The sequence below is a fragment of the Gossypium hirsutum genome, chromosome D11, assembly GCF_007990345.1.
Source record: "Gossypium hirsutum isolate 1008001.06 chromosome D11, Gossypium_hirsutum_v2.1, whole genome shotgun sequence".
NCBI lineage: Eukaryota > Viridiplantae > Streptophyta > Magnoliopsida > Malvales > Malvaceae > Gossypium > Gossypium hirsutum.
In genome coordinates, this window is record NC_053447.1 from 40,259,068 (window position 1) to 40,273,679 (window position 14,612).

Sequence of the window (14,612 nt, forward strand, 5' to 3'; positions counted from 1 at the left end):
ACGGAAGGTCAATTTTCCCTCACGGTCCAACTGAGGCTCAATGGCTCAAAGTTGGATGGGGACTACGATGCGTGACACCCAGGTAGACGTGCACTTGGCCTAATGGCTTGGGGCGTAAGTTGCATTCAAAGACTCGATCGTTCACGAAATTCTAAAATTTACACCAAGTATCGTATTTCAATACGTTCTTCACCGATGCGAGAGTTGAGATATCCGTTACCGAGAGTCATTCTGTATATTTTGTGACAAAAAAACATCACTGCAGCACCGACACCTCAAACAATGCAGCGACAGAAGACGTGCCCCTTTTTTCGTTTAAATTCCTTACCGCGATTTACACGGGGTTTTTTGTTTTGCCTCGAAGAGGTTGATCCTAACATCTCAACCCACCCGATGGGCAAAGGGACAGTAAGACCAACCGCTCCAAGACGTGAGTTTGGCGAGAGGTGAGGATACACCTGTACCACCTCCGATGTTGTTTACAATGCGTTCATGGGTCGTTCTGCTAGACAGGTTTCGACAATGATCCTTCTATAGGTTCACCTACGGAAACCTTGTAACGACTTCTCATTCCTCTAAATGATAAGGTTCAGTGGACTTCTTATGACGTTGCGGGCAGCGAACCGCCAACGTTGCCGTGATCCGAACACTTCACCGAACCATTCAATCGGTAGGAGTGACGAGTGGTGTGTATAAAGGGTAAGAACATAGTCAGCACGAGCTAATGACTTGCGCTAACTAAGAATTCCTAGTTGAAGACCAACAATTGCAATGATCTATCCCCATCATGATAAAGTTTCAAAGATTACTCAGGCCTGTCAGCCAAGGCTATAGACTCGTTGAATACATCAGTGTAGCGTGTGTGCATCCCAGAACATCTAAGGGCAACATAGATCTGTTATTGCCTCAAACTTCTTTTGCCTAAAAGGCCATAGTGCCTCTAAGAAGCTAGCCATGGGGGATCACCTCCGTGTAGCTAGTTAACAGGCTGAGGTCTCATTCGTTAAAGGAATTAACTAGACAAATTACTCAACCAACTAAGAACGGCCATGCACCACCACCCATAGAATCAAGAAAGAGCTCTTAGTCTGTCAATCCTTACTATGTCTAGACCTGGTAAGTTTCCCCGTGTTGAGTCAAATTAAGCTGCAAGCTCCACTTCTGGTGGTGCCCTTCCATCAATTCCTTTAAATTTCAGCCTTACGACCATACTCACCCGGAACCTAAAGACTTTGATTTCTCATAAGGTGCCGGCGGAGTCTTAAAAGTAACATCTGCTGATCCCTAGTCAGCAGCATTTATTTTTGAGACTAGGACAGTATCTAATCATCTTCGAGCCCCCAAATTTTATTCTTGATTAATGAAAATATCCTTGGAAAATGATTTCACAGTTGTTTGTCTTTCATAAATCCAAGAATTCCACCTTTGACTGTGAAATACGAATGCCCCTGACTGTCCTTGTTAATCATTACTCCATTCCAAAGGCCAACACAATAGGATCAAAATCCTATGATGTTATCCCAGGGTAATGTATACAAGCATAGGCCTACTTTAAGAACTTTAATTTCTTAAAAGTAGCAGCGTCGGAGGAACGACCCGGCCAATTAAGGCCAGAAGCGCATCGTTGGCAGTAGGGACGAGCAGACTGGTTCTCACCATAAGGTGGACCGATCGACCCACTTCTAAGTCCAACTACGAGCTTTCTAAATGCAACAACTTAAATATACGCTATTGGAGCTAGAATTACCGCGATTGCTGGCACCACACTTGCCCTCCAATGGATCCTCGTTAAGGGATTTAGATTGTACTCATTTTAATTACCAGATTCATAGAGCCTGGTATTGTTATTTTTGTCACTTCCTCCCCGTGTCAGGATTGGGTAATTTTCGTGCCTACTACCTTTCTTGGATGTGGTAGCCATTTTTCAAGCTCCCTCTCTGGAATCAAACCCTAATTCTCTGTCACCTATCACCACCATAGTAGGCCACTATCCTACCATTGAAAGTTAGTAGGGCAGAAATTTGAATGATGCGTCGCCGGCATAAAGGCCGTGCGATCTATTGAGTTATCATGGTTGATCAAAGCAACGGGCGAAGCCTGCGTCGACCTTTTATCTAATAAATGCATCCCTTCTAAAAGTCGAGGTTTGTTGCACGTATTAGCTCTAGAATTACTATGGTTATCTGAGTACCAAATACCATCAAACAAACTATAACTGATTTAATGAGCCATTCAAAGTTTCACAGTCTGAATTTTTTCAAACTTACACATACATAGCCTAATTTTTTAGACAAGCATATGACTACTAGCAGGATCAACCGGGTAGCATTCCTCTGTGACATCGGGACTGCATGGCCCTCAACATGCTATGTGAGTATTGAAGAGGTTATGACAGAGCATGAGCATTGTCCGTGTCAAGAGAAAAAATGCATAGGAATTGAGAGATAAGGGCTTGAACCTTACTGTTAAAAATATTTTCTGCATTCAAAAGCACGATCGAGCACCAGTGCACTGACGAGGCCACACGGATTTAAGGGGGCACACTTGGGACAAAAGACACGATTGAGGTCCACTACACACCCTAAAGGGCACAAGATGGAAAAGGAAGGCAACATCTCCATAATTCCATTTGCTTAGGTACGCAACACAGGATCCCAATCGCAGCCCTCGAGTTCAATGTGACTAGCATGGAGCCTGTCAATACACACAACCAAAACACCACTCATATGCCCATTGCGTACTAGTAGTAGCACCCACGCATATCGGCCAACAACCCACCCAACCAATGAATTGGTAGGGGAATGGAAGGAATAATGAATGAGGGCACACCACAACCACTTGGCACGAGAACTACGACGGTAAAAATCCCACTACAACTTGGTCGAGCCAAGACTGAGCCTACAAACTCAACTTATGCCTCCAGTGAGCCATTGCCATCAAAGGGACTTGGTACTAGGGTCATGAGCAGCGTCAAATGTAGGTAAGGGCTTAGGAAGGCCACGACGTCATGTGGTTGTCGACTTAGGAGGTACAAGGCGTCCTTAACATGAAAAGGAGAAATGGGCAATCCAAGCTCGAGCCCATAGTAATGCATAAGCCACCCCAAGTGATCTTTGCTCGATATAGGGAACTTGGTCTTGGAATCGTTGGCTACATTTCTATGGGCACGAGCTTGACTAGTCGAAAAATAAAACAATCTAACAATTTTTCGCTGCTTTTCTAAATAAATGATGAAGTGATTATGTTGTGAAATAAGTATTTTTCAAACTTGAGATTTTTCTAAAGCTCATATGAGGTCAGCTAAAATTTAATATTTTTTAATCACACAATTTCTAAGTTAGATTTTGAATTGGTTTTTGAAATGTGGTGATGTAACTTCTCCAGATTCGACCGTGTTCAAAGACTATAATACTCCTTAGAAATTCAACTGGGTGGTTGTAATAAATTAGGATTTCAATTTGGATATCATTTTAGCTTAATTACCTTGTGTTGTATCTGTATTTACTCATGTACTTTAGTTTGAAATTTGAAGTTTAGTAAGTTGCCATTATTTGTAAATATTAAAAGCAAGTTAAGCCAGTGTCTGTAATTGTGGTAATGCCCAAGATTCGGATCAGGTTTAGGATATTACACATACTATTTACCATCATCTCAAGCACAGATAACCCCCATGCAAAGCTTTATTTCTTCATCTTACTATTCATGTACCCACACAGAATTAATCTTTCATAACTTAACATGTAGAGTCATGATACTTACCTTGACATAGAGTATTTACTGATAAAATATAGAATTACAACTTCCAGCTTAAAGAAGAAAGAAATGTTTTTAGTTCCTTAAGAATTAGATAATAGCACTTTAGAAGAAGTAAGAAGGAAACTCCATTTTTTCTCAAACCTGAATACGTATATATACAACCTATATTCTCATTATGTAGCTTGACATGGATCACAATCTTTTTGAATTGTCCTTACTTTGGTCTACAACCCCTGAGAAGAACATAAATGATCATCCAATAAATTTATTTATCCCTGACTCATCTATTCAATTGATTCCTAACCAGAATGTTTACAACATAACTAGCACAATAATTTCAATCAAACTTGGCGTACAATACCCTTATCGTTAACTCAACTTGTAATTTCTCCAATACTTCTGCTATGTGCCTATTCGATACACCCAAAAGAAACTATTGGGCTGATAGAACTATGCTACACAGATTACTCTCAATCTACGCACCAAAACTTATGACCCACCAAAACTGGGATGCTACAATTTTACTTTCTATAATCGTAACATGCAAAGCTGTAAGACTTAATAGAAGGCCAAATCATCTACTCATTAAATTAGATCTTAGTTAGATCTTTAATGAAGAAGAAGAAGAAGAGAATGTTGAGGTTGGAAAGAAGAACATGAATATTAAGTAGATAGAAAACCATCTTAAATGCCCCCTTCTCATAGATATACTTTCGATCCCCCTAATTTCCCTATCAAATCAATGGCAGGTAAAAGAAAATTCAGTGAAGGTTTACCTTACTATTGGCTAGTCATGAGGAGGGTCAAATTAATCCAATTGACTCTTGTTAAGAAATGTCCAACCATGTTGTTGTGATGATTTGTTTAGTTGACTTGTGTTAGTCTAGAAGCAATCTTTCATACATCTTGTTACTCTGCTCTTTACTCTGATCTCTACTTTTTTTGCTACAGAATCCCAACAACTCCCAACTAAACTCGATACAAGATCCACTTGGATAGTATTTATGCAAATCAGGCATACTATTCCTAAGCAGCACTTATTCCCGAGGAAAGTCTTTCTTCACTTAAGAACACCCAGAAATTAAATCCTTATTCAGATTCTTTCTTAGTATGCACCAAAACTCTATCTCACCAACCAATTAGCTGAGTGGTGAATCATGCTATCCTAGTGCACCAAAATAGAATTAATCTTGCATTATCTCACTCTCAATTGTATTCTCCAATTCTGGGGTGTGACAACTCTCCCATTTTTAAAGAAAAACTCGTCCTCAAAATTTTTACCAACCTGGAAGTCCCCATTACTAAAGATGCATGGCCAACTCCCTAGATCAGGCGTATTGTATTACTTGGTAGAATGCCCAAACATAGCCATAACAGACTTCTCGTCCGTGATTTACACCCCGGAGATCCCAACTAGCGTGAATGTAAATAGTCAGTCTCGATTGGCAGATTCTAGGCTCGTGGGCAATAATATGCAGGTACCCCCGTGTTTTCAAATATCTTGTGGCCTTAACCTTGATAAGGGTTGTGATGTTATTGAAGAATTTGAATAGTTGGCTTTACTTTTAAAACTTCTTATAGATGCTTGGTTCTTTATAAATATTGGGATTAAACACCTTCCCAAACATTTTACTGTATCATCAGAGCCTTAGATTTATTTTCTGTCAAAGCTTCCTGCTTCTTTACGTCTTCAGATCACATTTCCTTTAGAGGTAATCCCCCATTATCTTCTCTTTTCAATTTATTCAAAATGGTTAGAACAACCACACACAGAAGAGGTTGTGGTGGTCGTGGCCAAAGTAATAAAAACAACAACTCTAGAGATGCTGTTAAGATCGGTGCTAAAGGTCTTGATAATACCCGATGCGTGGTTGCTCCTATGTTTGAATGCAACACCACCAATGAAAAGTTGGTTCGATACTTAGGGCCCAAGGCATCGTTCGGTAGAACTATGCCTTCGACTTCCAAATAATTTGAGGGGAGTGTCATCTAAGTAACAACACCATGGGTTTTATTCCTCCCTTTTTCTCGTTCGAAGTTGGCTTCCACCTGCCTCTACACCAATTGTTTTGCTCGGTGCTCAATGAGTATGGTATTGCACCTGGGGGACTCTCTGCCCTATCTTGGTGGACATTGGTGGCCTTCTTAATTGACTGTTGTATGCACTGCGAACCGTCAATGCTTGGCATATTCCAAAAGATTTACCAGTTAAAGGTTAAAAGACAATGTACCTCGATTGGAAAAGCCCACTTTAGTACGCGCTAGGGTTTTGAGACCAAAATCCAGAATTGGACCTAAAAGCTACATCTTAGAAAAGACAAGTTTGTAGGGGTCAAAAGTAAGCTCAGAACTAGATTCGGCTTTCCCATCTTCTGGTCCCTACCCGGGGAAGACATAGGCTAACAAAGTTAACCTGTTGACTTAAGGATTGCTTGGAAACAGTTCAAATGATTAAGGGTGGGGCATGTTCTAGAATTGGAAGAAATTGTCATTATTAGACATTTCTTCCAATACTGTATGCAAGTACTAAGTCCCAATGGTCATGTAACACCCCTAACTCGCATCTGTCGCCAGAATAGGGTTATGAAGCATTACAGTAAAAACATAACTCAAATCATTCATTTCCAAACATTCCATAACCATAGCAAAATTCAATCAAACACACGCATCTCGTCCCTTATTCGAGCCCTTGAGGCCTTAGAAACACGTTAGAAATGATTTGTGACTGAATCGGGAACATATGATACCTTAAGGAAAAAGTCAACCTAAACATAAGCATATTTATCCATGAATCAACCATACACAACTATCTATTTCCTTACCAAGCCTTTGCCCAATTGACCATGTACCAAGTCACGATAAAACATACCAAACTAGTCATTCAAAATATACCATCACTTGACCATTTCAAGACTAACCATCTAAGGATCAAGAATGCCAAAAGTTCACCAACCATAATACCACATATATACATGCCAAACATAACAACTAGTTCATCAAATACAATTCTCCTATACATGCCATTATAACCATGACTAAAACATCAAAATCTACCGATATAATCTTTGGATAGTGTGATAGGTCTCCGACGAGCTTCCAAACTGATTGAGCTTTCGATAATCTATAAAACATAGAAAAGAACAACAACGTAAGCATATAATGCTGAGTAAGTTCATAAATCATGAGCATAGCTTAGGATTTCAATGCATAATCTTAAAATAGACATGAATCAATCCAACATAACTTGGCACAAGCCTAAGCATCATCAACAACATAAGTTTGTAATTAAACACATAACTTAGCAAAATCATCTCATGGTAAGATAAATTTCATGAACATAACATACTTGAATTCATACGCTTCATATCATGATTATACGTACTTTGATCATTAATAATTCATACCTTTCCATTAGTTCTTAACTTAAACATTGGAACACTTATCGTTCCTTCCCTTTACATGCCCATTGAACCACTTAGAATAATATCAGATATGCGGGAAGCTCACACAAAGGGTGCTAAACATATGGTCGAAACCATTTCCTTTCCTTTTCCTTTACATCAATGCTCACTCGAGCCATAAATGGGTCTGCTCACAGAAGTTGACGGTCGGAATGTAGCTACACGATGCTGCTCACACAAGTTGATGAGTATCCGCAACAAATACCCGAACTCAGCCATCGGTAGAACATTCAGGACCAGCACCCGTAACATGGTAACCCCAATCACATGTTATTTGTATCCTATATATTCTTAAGGTTCAAACGGGACTCGATAGTCATCGTAACATTGTTGGATTTCTGTCAAGACATGATATGATGAGTAACATAATAGCATTTAAATCAAATACATTAAAACATTATTTAAACATATGAGTTTACCTCAATCACAAAAATGACGAAATAGGACCAACTAGTCTGATACTTTATCTTTCCCTCGATCTAGATTTGTATGAGGCTTAACTTGACCTAAATAAGAAAATTTAATCTATTCAATATTCATTATATTCAATACAGTCCAAAATAAATACTTTTGCAAATTTACACTTTTACCCCTAATATTTTAACTTCTTTATAATTCAGTCCTTAACCCCGTAACTTTAAATTCATGCAATTTCATCTACATACTATGCTAGTTGAATTCTATATAAACCCATATCAACTCATAAAAATTATTATTTCACAATTTTTCCATGTATTTTACACATTTTACAAATAAATCCCTAATTAACATTTTCAACAAAAATCACTTTACAAAAGTTGTTTATTTATCCACAAAGGTTCGTTTTCTTCCATCAAACATCAAAAATCACATGAAAAAACTCATGGAAAAACCCTAAATTTTTAATTTATTTGCAAATTAGTCCCTAAGCTAGCTAGATTAAGCTACAACGATCCCAAAAACATAAAAATCAATAAAACGATACCGGAATTCACTTACATGCAAGGATGCAATGGTCAAACCTTCAAACACCCTTCAACGGAGTTTCTTAGGTCTAATTTCAATGAAGGAAGAACAAAAAAAAAAGATGATGGCTTTTGTTATTCTTTATTTTACTTTAAATTATTTATTAAATTACATTTTTAACCTTTAATATTAACCTTACAATCACATATTTAATGTCCATATAAGTCCACTAACTTTATAAATGATAAAATTACCATCTAAATCCCTTAACCATTTAATTCCGTAGCCATAGGGTACTTTTAACTTATAGAGCTCTAATTTTGCATCTTTTATGATTTAGTCCTTTTCACCAAATTAAACATGCAAACAATAAAATTTCTTAATGAAATTTTTATACAACACTACTAACATACTGTAGACATTAAAATAATAATAAAATAATTATTTTCACGTTGGATTTGTGGTTTCGAAACCACTATTCTGATTTCATTGAAAATGGGTTGTTACAACTCTCCCCCTAAAGGAATTTTCGTCCCCACAAACCTTACTAGAAAAGAGGTTCGGGTATTGTGCTTTCATAGCTTCTTCCAGTTCTTAGGTGGCTTCTTTTAAACCGTGACGTTGCCAAAGGACTTTCACTAAAGCTATGTTTTTATTTCTCAATTCTTTAACCTCTCGAGCTAGAATTCTGATTGGTTCTTTGGTGTACGTCATATCACATTGAATCTCAACATCAACAGGTGAGATTACATGTGAAAGGTCTGATTGGTATTTTCGTAACATAGATACGTGAAACACATTATGAATTTTTTCTAACTCTGACGGTAAATCTAATCTATAAGCTACTGACGCAATTCTTTCAGTAATCTCATACGGCCCGATAAAAATTGAACTTAGCTTTCCCTTACGACCAAATCGAAGAACTTTCTTCCAAGGTGACACTTTCAAGAACACTTTATCACCGACTTGAAATTTAATGTCTTTTCTTTTTAAATCCACTTATGATTTTTGTCGATCTGAAGCTACTTTCAGACTGTCACGAATCACTTTTTCCTTTTCTTTGGTTTCTTGTACTAAATCAACCTCATGAAGCTTTTTCTCACTGAGCTCAATACAATACAATGGAGTTTGGCACTTTCTACCATACAAAGCTTCGTACGGTGCCATCTTTATACTCGATTGATAAGTATTATTATACACAAATTCAACCAAAGGTAGGAGTCTCTCCCAGTTACCTTCAAATTCCAAAACATAGCATCGTAGCATACCCTCAAGTATCTGAATCACTTGCTTTTACTAACCATCAGTTTAAGGATGAAACGCAATATTAAAATGCAAATGGGTACCTAAAGCCTCATGCAACTTGCTCTAGAACTGATATGTAAATCACGGATCTCTATCCGAAATAATAAAAACTGGCACCCCGTGCAATCTAACAATCTCAACAACATATAACTCGACTAATCTCTAAAGAGAATAATCTGTACGCATTGGGATAAAATGTGTCGACTTCGTCAGACGATCAACGATGACCCAAATTGCATCTTTCTTTTTTAGAGACAAGGGCAATCCCAATGCAAAATCCATCGCGACACGATCCCATTTCTATTTCGAAATCTTTACTGAATGTAACAAACAAGGAGGTACCTGATGTTCAGCTTTAACTTGTTGACATACTAAACATCTTGATACGAACACAGAAATCTCTCATTTCATACTCGGCCACCAATCCATTTGTTTCCAATCACTGTACATCTTGTGAAATCTTCTAAACGAGATCTGAATTTCTCGAAACGCAAATTCTGCCTTTAAAATACAAACTATCATTTGAGCCAATCTAAAAATCTAAATTAGGAGTCGATTCAACCCGTTTCCATTTAGCTATCAACGCATCATCGCATTTCTGAGCTTCAAAAATCTGTTGTAAAAACATCGGTCTAGCTTTCAACTCAACTAAGATCGAACCATCATCATACAACGTTAATCACATATTCAACGCTCGCAAAGCAAACAGAGACTTTCTACTCAAAGCATCAGCAACTACATTAGCTTTTCCTAGATTATAATCAATGACCAAATCATAATCTTCCAATAGCTCGACCTATCTACACTATCTCAAATTCGAATCTTTCTGTGACATTAAATACTTCAAGCTTTTAAGATCTATAAAGATATGACATTTTTCACTATACAATTGATGTCGTAAAATCTTCAACGCAAACACAATCGCTACAAGTTCTAAATCATGCTTTGGATAATTCTTTTCGTACGGCTTTAATTATCTAGAAGCATACACTATCACTTTTCCCTCTTGCATTAAAACACAGCCTAATCCGTTCAACGATGCATCACTATAAATCACAAATTCTTTACTTGACTTAGGTTGAACTAACACCGGTGCCTTGGCTAAAAATGCTTTTAATTGATCGAAGCTTTATTGACATTTCTCGGACCACTCAAACTTCACATCTTTCTGCAATAATCTCATCAACAGTGTAGCAATCACTGAAAATCCCTTGACAAATCTTCTGTAATATCTGGCTAAACCCAGAAAACTTCTAACCTCAGATACATTTCTTAGAGGCTTCCAATCAATAATAGCTAAAATTTTGCTCGGATCAATTCTAATGGCCTCGGCTGGTACAACATGTCCTAGAAATTTGACTTCCCGAAGCTAGAATTCACATTTACTAAACTTAGTCAATAATTTCTTTTCACGCAAAGTTTGCAAAATAATTCTCAAATGCTCGGCATGCTCAAACTCATCCCGTGAAAAATCAAAATATCATCAATGAATACCACGACAAATCTGTCTAAATACAGTCTGAAAATTTTGTTCATCAAATCCATAAATACTATATGTGCATTAGTCAAACCAAACGGCATCACAAGAAATTCATAATGTTTGTACCTAGTCATGAATGCGGTTTTTGGTACATCTGAGTCTTTAACTCGCAACTAATGTTAACCAGAACGAAGATCAATCTTCAAAAACACTGTTGCACCTTTCGACTGATTAAACAAATCATCAATACACAGTAATGGTACTTATTCTTGATCGTGACTTTGTTAAGCTATCGATAGTCAATACATATTCTTATAGATCCATCCTTTTTCTTAAAAAATAGAATAGGTACACCCCAAGGAGAAAAACTGGGTTGAGCAAAACCCCTATCTCTCAATTCTTGCAACTGCACTTTCAACTCTTTCAACTCTATAGGTGCCATTCTGTAAGGAGCTATTGATATCAGATATGTTCCCGGTACTAACTCAATAGCGAACTCGACCTCTCGGATCGGCGGTAACCTGGGTAACTCCTTTGGAAACACATTTGGATACTCACAAACCACTAGAACTGATTCTAGCTTCAACTTAGAAACTCTAGAATTAAATATGTAAGCAAGATACATATCATAGCCTTTTCTAACATATCTTTGTGCTGACACACCCGTAATAACATTAGACATACTATCTAGTCTATCTGATTCAATCTGAAGCTTTTCACCATTCTGACACTTTAACAAATAAGCTTTCGTCTACATTTCACAACAACATCATGCAGAGTTAGCCAATTCATACCCAAAATCACATCAAACTCATCAAATGATAATATCATCAAATCAGTCAAAAAGTTGCAACCCCATATAATCAAAGGACAGTTTTTACAAACCTTATCAACTAATACATACTGACCTAGAGGGTTCGTTACTTTAACCACAAACTCAGTAGACTCAACAGGAAATTTCTTACTTGATACTAAATTTGTGCATACATATGAATGTGTTGATTTCGGATCAATCAAAGCACTAACATCAGTATCAAAAATAGAAAATTTACCAGTGATAACATCTATTGCTGAAGCTTCCTCTTGTGTACGAATTGCATAAGCTCTAGCCGATGCTCATACCTTGGATCTCACGATAAAGCCTTTGGTCCCACTACAACTGTTACCCACGTTTCCAAGGTTCTTTGGTGGTCTCTTTCTCGCATTTGTATTACTCGGTCAAATAGTCTGACCTTTTTCTTTTTCGGACCTCTTAGGGCAATGTCAGATAAAATGTTCATATGAAACACATTTGAAGCACGCCCCGTCTTTCATCTTACACTAACCAAAATTTCATCGTCCACATTGTTGACAATCGGGCTTACTGTTCTTAACACTGCTTACGATCGCTATAGACGTAGCCTGATGTTTTTAGCTCGCATGCTGCTTACCACGCTCTCTACCAGAATATCCCACTGAAGTGGATGAATGGTTATGATATTCTTTCATCTTTTTTGACAGCGATTGATAAGATTTTCCCGTGTATCTCTTTCTCAAATCTCTAGCTTCATAATCAGCTTTTCTCTTTTCTTTGCTAAGCTCTTTAGCTTTATGTGCTCGGTCAACTAAAACAACAAATTCTTTCAATTCAAGTATCCCAACTAATAGCTTTATGTCCTTATTTAATCCGTTTTCAAACCGTTTACACATGGAAACTTCAGTTGCTATACATTCTCGGGCATACTTGCTCAGTCTAACAAATTCCCTCTCATACTCTGACACTAGCATTCGGCCCTGTTTAAGCTTAAGAAACTCTTTCCGTTTCTGGTCAAGAAACCTCTAACTTCTGTGCTCCTTTCGGAACTTTGTGTGAAATAATTCCCAATCTACTCGCTCTCTCAGTACCACTGAAACCAAAGTGTTCCACCACTGATAAGCTAAGTCTTTCAATAAAGATACATCACATTTTACACATTCTGCCGGTGTACAAGACAATCAGCAAAAACCCTGATCGTGTTTTCTAACCAGAACTCGACTTTCTCTAGATTATCTTCAGATGTAGCTCTAAATTCTTTGGCCCCATATTAACAGATTTTATCAATCGGAGGCTTACTTACTCGTGTTGGCTCCAAGCCTTGAGGAACTACAGGGATTGGTTGGGGAACAGGTGGGGCTGGAGGTCGTTGAGCCATTGGGTTCATTGGTACAAACTCGATAAACGATTCATTCATCATTTGGAAGAAGGCTTACTTAGCCTCTCCTCCTCGAGCCTTAGATATGGGCCTAGTGCCACACGACGCTGCTCCGTGAATGGAGGCTTGTACATTACTTTCGACTTCATTGGAGTCAGCCAGGTTGGATGTCATTTCTATATGAAAACATAGTTCAAAACGAGTCAGGAGTTATCATACTATCACAGGTTATATAATGTAATGTATTTCTAGAGTCGTACACACCACGTCCAACTCGAGAATGGACTAAACTGTAGCTTTAATACCACTAAATGTAACACCCCTTACCTGTACCGGTTACTAAAATAAGGTTATAGAGCATTACCATAAAAACATAACTCTCGAAATAGCCTCACACGCCTGTGCGCCAGGCCGTGTAACTGCATGAATTGGTACCGTTTGAAACCTATAGGGGACATACGGCCGTGTCGCATGGTCGTATGTCACACACGACTAAGACACATGTCCGTGTCTTAGGCCATGTGGATAAGAAATAGGTCAATTTCAAGCCCTTTTATTTGACCCAACTTAAGCACACACCTACAAGCCAATTGCACATACAATCTAGCCTTAAAACATACCTAAAACATGCATTTAAGGTCAATTCAATAGGTCATTTATTCATTCAACCAATATGTAAAAAGGCACCTCAATCACTAATCATCAAGTCAACCTAAACATAAGCATATTTATCCATGAATAACCCATAGACAACTATTTATTTCCATACCAAGCCTTGGCACAATTGACCACATACCAAGTCACAATAAAACATACCAAACTGGTCATTCAAAATGTACCATACTTGACCATTTTAACACTAACCATTTAAGCATCAAGAATGCCAAAAGTTCACCAAACATAGTACCACATATATACATGCCAAACATAACAACTAGTTCATCAAACATAATTCTCCCGTACATGCCATTATAACCATGACTAAAACATCAAAATCTACCGATATAATCTCTGGATAGTGTGATAGGTCTCCAATGAACTTCCAAATCGATCGAGCTTCCGATAATCTATAAAACATAGAAAAGAACAAGAACGTAAGCATATAATGCTTAGTAAGTTCGTAAATCATGAACATAGCTTACCATTTCAATGCATAATCTTAAAAATAGACATGAATCAATCCAACATAGCTTGAAACAAGCCTAAGCATCATCAGCAACACAAGTTAGTAATTAAACACATAAGTTAGCAAAATAAACTCATAGTAAAATAAATTTCATGAACATAACATACTTGAATTCATACTTTTCATAACATGATCATACATACTTTGATCATCAATAATTCATACCTTTCTATAAGTTCTTAACTTAACCATTGGAGCACTTACCGTTCCTTCCCTTTACACACCTGTTGAACCACTTAGAATAATATTTGATACGCGGGAAGCTCACACAAAGTGTTCTAAACATATGGCCGAAACCATTTAATTTC

The 14,612-nt window shown here is 37.6% G+C and overlaps 1 pseudogene; it reads right to left on the reverse strand.

The window, feature by feature from the left end:
* Positions 1 to 72: 72 nt before the first annotated feature.
* LOC121224040 (uncharacterized) lies at positions 73 to 228 on the reverse strand (annotated as a pseudogene).
* Positions 229 to 14,612: the final 14,384 nt, after the last annotated feature.